At 37.0% G+C, this 12,623-nt stretch overlaps 1 long non-coding RNA gene across 1 annotated transcript in view; it reads left to right on the forward strand.

Moving 5' to 3' along the window:
- The window catches only part of LOC145722577 (uncharacterized), a 234,175-nt gene that overhangs the window by 49,205 nt on the left and 172,347 nt on the right, over positions 1-12,623 (forward strand). The window contains exon 2 of the long non-coding RNA XR_014146922.1: positions 10,588-10,674. This is a non-coding gene — a long non-coding RNA (uncharacterized LOC145722577). The remainder of the gene's footprint in view (positions 1-10,587; positions 10,675-12,623) is intronic.

Below are 12,623 nucleotides of genomic sequence, written 5' to 3' on the forward strand. Positions count from 1 at the left end.
GTTGCAAATGGCAAGATTTCATTTTTGATGGCTGCATAATATTCCATTGTGTGTGTGTGTGTGTGTGTGTGTGTGTGTGTGTGTCTCTCATCTTCTTTATCCATTCATCTCTTGATGGACATCTTGGCTCTTTCCATAGTTTGACTATTGTGGACATTGCTGCTATACACATTGGGGTGCACATGCCCCTTCGGATCACTACATTCGTATCTTTGGGGTAAATACCCAGTAGTGCAATTGCTGGGTCATAGGGTAGCTCTATTTTCAACTTTTTGAGGAATCTCCATGCTGTTTTCCAGAGTAGCGCACCAGCTTGCATTTCCACCAACAGTGTAGGAGGGTTCCCCTTTCTCTGCAACCTCGCCAACACCTATCATTTCCTGACTTGTTAATTTTAGCCTTTCTGACTGGTGTGAGATGGCATCTCATTGAGGTTTTGATTTGGATTTCCCTGATGCCAAGTGATGTTGAGCACTTTTTCATGTGTCTGTTGGCCATTTGGATGTCTTCTTTAGAAAAATGTCTGTTCATGTCTTCTGCCCATTTCTTGATTGGATTAGTTGTTCTTTGGGTGTTGAGTTTGATAAGTTCTTTATAGATTTTGGATACTGATTGATACTCTTTAAAAAAAACTTCCAGGAATGTTTTGTATATTGATTTCTGTACAATGACATATGAAATCTTTTTTGACATTCCTTTTTTTTAAGATTTTTTTAAATTTATTCATTTGAGAGAGAGTGTGTGTGTGAGAGAGAGAGAAAGAGAAAGAACACAAACGGCGGGGGGAGTAGAGGCAGAGGGAGAAGCAGACTCTCCGCTAAGCAGGGAGCCCGATGCAGGGCACAATCCTGGGACTCTGGGATCATGACCTGAATTGAAGGCAGACACTTAAATGGATTGAGCCATCCAGGTGCCCCTTTTTTGACATTCCTAATAGTGCAAATGAAAACCTTTATTATATATTATTCAGAAATGTTCACATTGCTGAGCTGGTGGTCCATATTCTTTTATATCTCAAGCCATAATCTATGTCAATTCATTTGATTTCTGGGTTGCAAATGTGCTAAGTAGTGCTACAAAGAACTCAAAGAATTAGCACCTATTAAGGAGCCTAGGGCTGAAATAGCATCCAAACTGGGTTGCATTTGATAAACAATGGATGCAGTACTTATATTATGATCACAAGCAGTACTGATGGGAAGCGAGCAATTTAAATCAATCTTTTTAAATGAGAAACTAGTGAGGCATAGGCAGAGGAAAATTATTCAGTGCTCTGCTGGTTACTGAAATTCCATCATCATGGCAGATTTTAGACCTTAGAGAAGTATTGTTCTTGTTGTTTTAGTGGATTACTGCTAATGATAATGGTTACTTCAAAAATATATACCTGCCCTGCTATTTGCCAAACTGGCCACAACAGCCTTGTGAAAATGTTGGCTTTACAAAAAGATAAGTTTAGGGAAGAAGGGCCAATCTATCTTTTCCCTCTTTAATGATCTCTGATAAAGGAATTGGCTCCCTAAATTCATAAAAATGCAAAAGTGGATGAAGTGCTTTATATTCCTGGAGCATCACATAAATTGGGAGAGGTTTAGACTTCACCGATCAGAAATGTGCCAACTGCTCACTCACTGTTATCTCCAGGGCCTTCAATTCCTATGGTAATAGAAGCCTCTGGTGTCCATGAGTGGTTAGCCATTTGAAAACCCTAATGTCTGTGGAATCAGGAGGTGGGGATGGAAGTGACGATATTCTGCCTACTGGAAGTGGATAAACATAAAGATGGGAGTAAGTGCCTTATTTGCCAGGAGGCTGTAAGAGACAAGAGCAGGGTGTAGTCCGTAGGCCTTCCTTGACATGCATATCAGTCACTGCAGGAATTACTTGAGGAGGTGAAAGATTGTGCAAGATTTGGCAGGACTGTCATGAGAATTTTTCTCTTCCACAAATTGCTCATCACCTCATCTTCATTACTCAGTATTTTTCAGTGTATTCACTATATCTTTTTTATCATTTATTTTATTTCTCCCATGGGTCTCATAGTGGACCTTTGTTCCTCATGGGGGGAGGGAAAGTAAAAACATGGGAAGGTAGTTTTTCAGAGGCGTTTTGCCAATTGAGAGCCCAGGGAACTCTTTTCTTGCTTACGTCTTTCATGTACCCTCAGCATATATGCCTTCTGATTGTCTAATGGGCAACTGGTCAGGCAAACAAGTATATTACTGAAGAAATGGCTTCATGGTAGCTCTCCTTTGTTTTTCCCCAACTCATTATTTTCTCCCAACAAGTTTCTTTTTCAAACTCTTGCTCAGTTAGTTGCATTGCCATCTATTCATATTCAGTCACCAAAGTGAGACACTCAGGAGGCCTCCTTGAATTCTTCTCCCCTCTCCGTCCTCTTCCCAATCAATTACCAAGTCCCAAGGATTTTACCACCCAAATATTTCTCAAATGTATTCTTTCTTCTACCTTTTTGCTGTTACTGTTGGCCATCTTTTACATGGTCTTCTGTCCCAGTATCTTTACTTAGTTTTCATACTCTTTTGGCCACAACACAGGAACAATATTTTTGTCTTGAATCACCATACACAACTACACATGTAACTATGACCCAGGAACACCACATCATTTGCAACATGCTGTTTCTCACACCTGTATCATTGCTCAAGCTTCCCTTTGAGCTGAGAGTTTTCCAGCTTGCACCCTTTCTACTCTTGTCCCTGATTAATCATGTCTCCATGGTGAAGACTTACCACAGATGTAGGTTCCTCAATAAAGTCTTCCTGCTCATCTCAGGGTGAGTTAAGGTGCCATTCAATGCTCATATGATACCTACTGCATATTCCATATAATTTTATAATTGTTTCTACACCTCTCTTATTAATGTGTGAACTCTTTGAGAGCAGAACAAATTATTCTAACATCTAGCAGAATAACTGGCATAATAAATTTGGATCAATAAATGATTTTGAAGATATTTCTCTGAAGTAAAATTTTTCATTGTTAATGTATTAAAATGCAGATGATTTTTGTGTACTGATTTTGCATGCTACAACTTTGCTGAATTCATTTATTAGTTCTAATAGTTTTTTGTATGTTTTGTTTTTCTGGTGTGTAGAATTTTGTGTTTACTACTTGTCATCTAAGAACAGAGAACATTTTACTTCTTTCTTTTCAATTTAAATACATTTTGTTCCCTTTTCTTGACTAATTGCTGTGGCTAGAACTTCTAGTACTATGTTGAGTAGAAATGACAAAAGTGTGCATCTTTGTCTTGATCCTGATCTTAGAGGAAAAGCTTTCAGTCATTCACTAGTGAGTATGGGGTTAGCCTTACCTTTAGTTATTTTTAGATGTTATTATTTCATGGCTCAGTCTACTTCAAATCTGAGATTATGGTACGGTATTTCCATTTCCATTAAGACATTTTCCTGTCCAAGAATGACTTATTGGGATATATCCTCTCTCTCTTGGTTTGTAGATATCTAAGAAGATATGGGACCAGAGTGCATCAGAGTGTGTGTGCTTCGTTACTATTCCTCATTCTTATTGTTGATATTTTCTGTACTACCTTCCTAAGCTAATTAATCCCCGGATGCCCATGGTTCACCACCATTCCCTTCTTCTGGTCCAAATGAGAGTCTCATCTCATTTTCCTCCTTTGGATTATTTTACTCTTGTATTTGGTGACACTTCAGACCTAAATAGTCAGTTTTTATGGCATGAATTTGTCCCCATTGGTATGCAGTAAAAGTAACTTAGCACCTAGGTTCTGTGTCTTCCGTTAGAATAAGCTTTGTTAGTGTGGTGAATTCAGTGCTTTGCAAGCAGTAGCTTCCAGTAAATGTTGACTGAAGACTGTCTGAAGCCTGTGAAGTAATTTCGTTATCACAGTAATCACATCTCAACAGTCACCAACAAATGCTGCTACTTAGGACAGTAGCATTTCACAGCTGCTAATAAGTTCTGTGAGAAAGTACAGCTGTTGACTATCATTGAAGATAACAAAAACATTCCAATAAGAGCAGGAGCAGGATAAAGAGCAAGTACACTGAAAAAGAATATATCTATTTTTCTAATTTTAGAAGTATTTCAAAGAAAATATAAATGTAAAGCACTCTACTTTTTAAAAAACAGCAATTACAACCAAATCAAATTAAAATATAAAAATTGAATTTTACCGGGCGCCTGGGTGGCTCAGTTGGTTAAGCGACTGCCTTCGGCTCAGGTCATGATCCTGGAGTCCCTGGATCGAGTCCCACATTGGGCTCCCTGCTCGGCAGGGAGTCTGCTTCTCCCTCTGACCCTCCCAACCCTCCCCCCTCTCATGTGCTCTCTCTCTCAGTCTCTCTCTCTCAAATAAATAAATAAAATCTTTAAAAAAAAAAAACCTTGTAATAAAAAAATTGAATTTTACTATTTTAATGTCTGAAATTACTTATGTATTTGTTTTTTAAAATCTAAATAATAGAAATGCCATGAAGTAATTTAAGCTAGAACTGAAAAAAGTTAAGTAGAACTGAAGTTATATGTCATCTAAAACTATAGAACCAGAATATCAAACCTCAACATGTTTTCTAAAAAAAAATCAAATTTCTTTCAAGTCACCACTGAAAAGTAACTCACAATGGTTTATAAGAACTGGAGTTTGGATTTCATTTTGGTAATACAGTCATTGATATCATGAATATTTAATTTATTAAAAAAATAAACAACTACTTTGAGCTAATTCATTCTAATTAAAACAGTCAAGGACCAATAGCCGTAAAACAATGGCAGTTAATCTCTGATATTGTTATTACATTCAATAAAAGGCTCAAAGTACATATTTCTAAGGAAAATAAAAGGAAAAACAGTCTGTAAATAATAGGTGGGGAGAAATCCATGTGACCTGTACATCTTAATTTATAGTGCATTGTTCTAAAGAAATGGTTTTTAATATATTTATGGAAATATTTGAGAATGTGTTTGATGATATGTTAAGCTCTAAACCTTTTAAGAGCTTGTTATATGGCTAAAAAGAGGAATTTGTAGGTGTAAGCCATTTTTATAGTAACATATGATATGGATCCCAAAATTTTAGTATTTATTAAATGGAGCCATGTTATTAGCCTTGCCTGTATTTAGAAAAGATTTGCTCCTTGTCGAACAGTTTGGGGAAAGAGGAATGGAATATGACACATTAACAGGTGGCATCTTAATGGGGGAATATTCCATGGAGAGGGGTAAGCACTTTCATTCACCCACAATTCACAAAAAATTCCAAAATGGCTCCAATATTTTTCTCATTCCTTCCAGAAAGAAACCAAAGTTGAACTTCGTGTGTTGTCACAAATGTAGAAGTCATACACTGATATCTCAATCATCATAGTGCTTGGAAAGAGGACTTTGTAAAACAGGGTTAAATCATTTCACTACCTAAAATTGGTCCTCAGAGCATCCTGTACCTAAGCAAGGAAATGATGCTTTATTAAAATTTAGCACTTTTATCAATGAACATTTCAGTTCAGAGGTAATTTTTCTGTTTTCTGTTCACTTTCTTTTCTTTTTTAAAGATTTTATTTATTCATTAGAGAGAGAAAGAGTGAGCATCAGTGGGGTGAGGGGTAGAGGAAGAGGGAGAAGCAGGCTTCCCGCTGAGCAGGGAGCCTGATGTGGGGCTCGATCCCAGGACCCGGGATCATGACCTGAGCCGAAAGCAGACGTCTAACCAACTGAGTCACCCAGGTGCCCCCGTTCACGTTCTTAGAACAAAACTGTCATATAAATAACCACATGGAGTTTTATTTTCTGTGTCAGTTTCTTGGGAATATGTTCTTTTTGGTCCTTATTTGATTACAAGGGGAAAGACAAGGCATCATAGAATTGTGAGAGAGTCCCGGGCTTTGGTTTGTGCTCCACCATGCTCCTGTGGTTTCCTTTGTTAAGCCACCTAAACATTCCTGCCTCAGATTTCTTTTCTTTTTTTTTTTTTTTAAAGATTTTATTTATTTATTTGATAGAGAGAGACATAGCGAGAGCAGGAACACAGGCAGGGGGAGTGGGAGAGGGAGAAGCAGGCTTCCCGCAGAGCAGGGAGCCCAATGTGGGACTCGATCCCAGGAACCTGGGATCATGACCTGAGCTGAAGGCAGACGCTTAATGACTGAGCCACCCAGGTGCCCTGCCTCAGATTTCTTACATATAAAACAAGAATAATGCTCTTTGCTCTGAGAGCAAAAACAAAAACAAAAACATTCTTCTATAATACCATAAATTACTATGTGGATATATAATTTCCATTTTTAAAATTTTTAGAAATATTATTTTTTGGTGGAGTGCTATATGAACAACAATAATTGTGATATTGCACCTTTACTATGAATTAGACTCTCCACTAAGCATGTGATAACCAACCACATGAATTGGGACTCTTCATTTTGTAAAGGCAGAACCGAAGCATAAAAGATTTAAGAAACTTTCTAGTAAATCTCCCTATTACAATATTCTGACAATTTTTAATGCTAAAGGTGCTCTGTGATACCATCTTTGGATGACAGAGAAAATATCCAAAGACTTGGCTGAACCAGACGGGGGTCACAACATTACCTGTGGAGTTAAGTTAGGGTTTTACTGTGTCACATAAGTGGCAAAACCAAAAATACAGCTTCCTCCATAAAAACTGATCACGGCAGGATGTGACAGCTTAATGTTCCAGTTCTACTCTTGTCTCTTCACTAATTTGCTGCATCTAATTTTCTTTCCTTCTCCCCAAAATACATAGATGAACAACTGCATGATGGCTCAATACTAGATCTGAACTTTTCATTCTGCTGCTAGACATGCTTCCTTCTGGTTCTGCTCTCGCTGTTGAATCTTACTTACCTGACAGTTCTGGATTGCTATTGCTTATTTTGAAAATTGCATGGAATTTTCTAGTCTTTTTAGTCGTAGAAGTGATTTTATTATTTTGGGGGTGTTATTTTACGTGGCCAACTCGGAAGTGAATCTCGACATTTGGAACAAATATATACATATATTGACCAAGGTTATCAAGGAAACTAGGGTTGCCCAGTATTATTTAGGCTATGGAATCCCTTCTTTTAGTGCCCCTAAGGTATACCCTATAGAGGAGAGGGAATTGGAGTCCTTGCTCTACAGCCTGTTAGGTTGCTTACTACTCCAGTTAGATTTTGAAGAGATACCTAAGTACATTCCCTCTAAAAGTCTTTTTCTCACCAGGACTTCTGCACTCAATTCCTCACTGCTTTTCGTGAGGGGACCAAATGGCAACAGAAAGGCAACCTCCCCCCTCAAGACATAGATTAGAACCAGCTAATCTTTTCACTGAGCCACATATTTAGCCCTTCAGAACTTAAAGTGCTGAGAAAAACCATAAGTCATCTCATGGGTCTACTCTGAAAGAGATTAGTTTCCCTGATCACTCACCTCCCAGGTGGTTTCTTGATGGGTCCGCCATGATGGGTCTCTCCTCCCCCAGGAGACTGGAGCAAATGGAGCTTCCTTCCAGGGTTTGAGGGGTTGCAAATGCCAAACTCCACAAGGTGGTAGCCAGTGCATGCACTGGGTATAAGTACATCTGAGAGCACTGAGTGAGTTGGTGGAGACCTTAGTGATTGAGGTCAAGTTTAAAGGAAGCAGCTGCAACTATTCAGTCCCAGTAGATTGGTGTGAAGGAAATGCAGGCTCAGTTATAGCAAATCTTCAGGACTTTTCAAGAGAAACCAGAGACTCAGATTTTTTCTTTTTAATTATGAAATCCTCCACTTTTTAAAAGCTGGCTCATGTGTTATGGGGAAAAAAAGATGTGGCTAAAGAAAATATGTATGTGGACTTAATTTATCTGATGGGCTACAAACTCATGGCTTCTGCAATAAGAAGTAACAATTATCTGTTTGATGACAGGTCAGGCACTGTGCTCAGTGATTTACATAACTTATCCTAAAATAATTTCTTTTGTGTGTATATGTATTCATATGTGTGTATGCATACATATATGCATATAGGATGTTATGTATGTTTTCCTGAAAACTTTTCCTTTGGCTTAGGCAATAATTCTCTCTCATTTTGCACCAATTTGGGCAATTCACATTAACCTGGTTTAATTGTCATCTTCTCCACACAGACTTCTCTAACAGTGATGTCTCCTATCTCTGAATCCATTTATAAATATTGTCTTGCCACTAATTTGCTATTTAACAAATATTGTTTTATGGAATCTCTTATAGCAACTATAAAACAGTATTTGTTAAATCTCTTATAACAGCTATTCAACTTGTCTTGACTCTTATGTCTTGTTTTCTGAGATAGATTATAAGCTATTTTTTAGTTAAAATTTTTTTTAAAGATTTTATTTATTTATTTGACAGAGAGAGAGAGAGAGAGGCAGAGAGAGAGGGAACACAAGCAGAGGGAGTGGGAGAGGGAGAAGCAGGCTTCCCGCGGAGCAGGGAGCCCGATGGGGGGCTCGATCCCAGGACCCTGGGATCATGACCTGAGCTGAAAGCAGACACTTAACAACTGAGCCATCCAGGCACCCCGATTATAAGCTTTTTTAGCAAAAGGAATATAGCCTTTTTTCTTAGCCTTTTCTAATGAGGTGTGTATGTATAGGGTAGGCTTATCAAATATTTGAATGAATGTTTAAAGTCAATAACTCTATGCCAAGATATACATAGATATTTAATTTTTTTTTAAGTTTTTATTTACTTATCTGACAGAGAGAGAGCGCGCACAAGTAGGGGGAGTGGCAGGCAGAGGGAGAGCGAGAAGCAGGCTCACCGCTGAGCAGGGAGCCCAATGCGGGGCTCGATCCCAGGACCCTGAGACCATGACCTGAGCCGAAGGCAGACGCTCATCCAACTGAGCCACCCAGGCGCCCCAGATATTTTAATTTCTTAATTGAATATACAAACTTTATTGGGTTCTTGTTGGGCACTGTGTTAAGGGCTTAAAAGTCTTATTAGTTGGGTATTATTAGCTCTATTTTATAGAAGCAAAAAATTTTGAAGTTCTAAAAGTTAAATATTTTGTCTAAGTCACATATATTATAAGTTGCAGAGCTGCAATGCACTTTAATATTAGAAGTACTCATAATAGGCATGAACATGGACATGAGATGTGCAACCAAAAAGATGAAAATGCTCTAAACCACTGTAATCACCCACAACTCAGCACAAAGCAGCATGAAAAGAATTTAAAGACATGTGTTGCTACTTTCCATTCTCAGATGATACTAGTTAAGGCTTATCATTTAGAGCACTGACGCCAACACTGTAGCTATTCTCAACTTTTTAAATACAATGTTTTGTCTTCTCCACTCACCTATCTTGGAAGGATTCATTTTTTCAAAAGCTAGAAGCCTGAGTCATAAAAAAGAGACTGTTGGAATTAGAAGGGATTTTAGCAGCTATGTGGTCTAACCTATTCTTTATCAAATGAGAAATATAGACACAGGAAGAGATTTGCCCAAGTACTACCTACCCAGAAAATAATTAGTAGAACTAGTACTGTTTTTCCATAAGAAAAAAAAATTTTTTTAGGAAATATTTTTTATCCTGTGTAAGAGTTCTGGAGCCTAATCTCTTGATTGACAGAGAACAAATGCAAATGGGTTGTTGGCAGCTAATTCTTTATCCGGATTGACAACAATAGTCCTCTCCATTGATCTGAGCCAGCTGGATGGAGGAAGCTGTGGTAGATGAAGCTTGTGACAGATGATCAAATAATACGGAAACTGCCTAGTTCTCAAGTAAATATAACTGAGCTCTTCAAGAGCAGGAATGCCATCTTAGTCATTTTTATTTTCCAGGAAACAGCTGAGTGCATGACACTCCTTGCTTAAAGGAATGGTAGATACTTTGCTTCTGATTTGATCCAATTAATATTTAATGATTGCTTTCTGTATGCTAGACATTGTACCTTAAACTATCACCTATATGAATCTCACTTATTCCTCACTAAAACCAGACAAAAACTGGTGAGATAAGTATTATCCCCCCATTTTGCCGATAAGGTCACAGGTTTAGAGGTGGAAATTGTCCCCTACCTGCAATTAGTAAAACTGATGCTAAAACATTTGATTCCAAGTCCAGAACCCTTTAGACCATACTTTTTCATCTCACACTGTCTGTTAAAAACATTTGTATTTGAAGCTGTCTGAGCAAACATCATACCATTGGGATCAGAGTATTGCACATTCACTACAGTGAAAACAATGTTATGCCCATCTCAGCAGGAGGTGATTGTTGATGATGGTGACTAGGGTAAAAGCTGATTTTTGAACAGACATGTCAGACCTAAGCATCCAAAAAAGTATTGGCCCTCACTGGGAAGTGGTATTGTTCAGTCAGGGAAGAGCCACGGAGTTTGGAAGAAAATAACAAGGTCAAATATTGCTTTCTCCTCTACAAAAAATTATAAATATTTATAAAACCTGTCCCAGGAGACCCAAGCTATGTAATAGAACAGAAAACACTCGGATCAATGTCTAAGGAAATATATAGGCTGAAAGGATAAAACAATATTCTTGTCTGAGCCTGAACTCATGGACAGCAGAGACCAATTTTCCTTTATCTCTAAAACCAGGTACATGGCAGATGCTCAACACAGTGGTGGATGAATCCTAGAGCTAATTAGGAAAAAGTCCCTTTTCCTGTTCCACAGGCTAAGCAGGTAAGAATACATGAGGAAGACAAGGATTTTTTTTAATCAAACGTTTAGAGTTGCTTATAATTACCAGATTTAAGTATCATTATGAACTTGTTTTTGTTTTAAAAAAGAACATAGTTATAGCCTTATTTAAGAGTATCAGAAAGGTGCATAGAAAAAAAAAAAAGCCTTGTTTCAACAACCAATATTTCTAAGAGTTTGTAGAGAACAGTTTAATATTCATTGAAGTATATCGCAGATCTAACTGTTCTGTCATTTACATTCCTATGTTTGCAGTGATAAACATCAGTTCATCTTCTCTTTAAATCACCTAGATATTTAAATAAAGTTTTAATAAAACATAAAAATAGCTTTATTAGACACCTGTAGATTTCTATATAATGTACTTTGCAGACCTGACTTTTGAGAGCAGATATAAAAAGCAGCACAAATTGAGTTAATTTAAACTCAAACAAAAGGTCAGCTGGCAAAAAGTAAAGACCTCTGTGACCTCTTGTTCAAATCCTGGAAGCTATAAATCCCACTAAACTACTTAGGGCGTTATTAAGCAAGCCCAACAAAAGATAATCAACATTGTAATTATTGTTCAATTATAGACAGAATAATAAGCCTGGTTTTTATTTGTCAAAGCAACAAGCCTTAAGTTATTTGCAAAACCATTTTAATGAATAGGAGAAGGCTGCAGGTTACATAAGCAATTAAAGAAAAATCATAAAACCAAACACTTAAAATTGGTCGAAGCCCTAACAGTATCCATCAAGCTTTTTGAAAGTCAAGGTTACAAGGGTAACTAAAATGCAAAACTCAAGGATGAAATCCATTCAGGTTTCACAATCTCCAGTGTCTCATTTTTATCAAAAAGTTCAGCCAAAGAGAGAAGAAAAATTAAAAACCTGTAGGACTCCAAACCGCAAGTTGAGTGACCTTGATTTTTTTTCTTGTGAAGTGTCTCAAAAACAAGAAGCAGGATGTTCTGTAAACCAAAAGTTTAAAATCTGGGGTAATACTTTATGATGTATTTTATAAGTACTTTTTAAAAAAAAACAATAAATGACTGGAAGAAAATTGTATCCTTAATTATTTTAAGATGTATTTGTGCTTCATCGCTCATGTAACACATAATGCAATGTGTTTTACAAGGCCCTTAAAACTGATTATTAAATAATTTTAAAGCACTGTATTATTTCCTCAAAGCCTGCTAAGTTATTCTAATCATTGAGTGGAAATAATTTTGAAAATATGTTTTTATTGAATTTTTATATTTGATACTTTGCAATTAATGATCATAATTTTTATAAATAAAAATTACAGAGGTGCCAGTTAACAATTTTCCTTTTCTAAATATATTTCTGTTGTTGATTAAGAAGTTAAAAATGGAAAGATAGAATGACACCTTGAAAAGAATTGAGTCCCTCTTGAAATGTAAACTGCTTGGTTTTTCTGTCTGAATATATGTTTTAAATTTCAAAAGTCTATGTTTTTGGCTTTGCATTGTAACTGAACAGCTTTGAGTGAGCAATCCCCAAGGTTATAGAAACCTTGTATAATCATCCTATTGGAGAAGCTTCATAAAACCCAAACAAAACTTCAAACCCTTCAGTACATTCCTACAACAGGGAGAGAAAAAGGGTGTCATGATAAAGTGAGAATAGTATCAACCAGCCTCTAGGGTTTGGTCTTGTTTTGTGTTGATCACTGATCGAAAGAGGAAGTAAATGGGGTAAATGAGGAACCCACTGAAACCTCCTGGTTTTGGCATTTCAACCAGGACTCAAACCTCTGACACAACACAGCATTCTGTTTCTAAGACAAGAGGTTTACAAAGCTCAGAAAACCTTGGACATCAAATAGCTCTTACAAAACAACATTTTGATGATTTAAGTGTAAATGAATCAGAAACATATGGATTAAATTTCTCTTAAAATACACATGGGTTTAAAAATTAAGGGTGA

This window comes from Leptonychotes weddellii, chromosome 7 (assembly GCF_054177405.1).
Source record: "Leptonychotes weddellii isolate Sample4059 chromosome 7, ASM5417740v2, whole genome shotgun sequence".
Taxonomy (NCBI): Eukaryota; Metazoa; Chordata; class Mammalia; order Carnivora; family Phocidae; genus Leptonychotes; species Leptonychotes weddellii.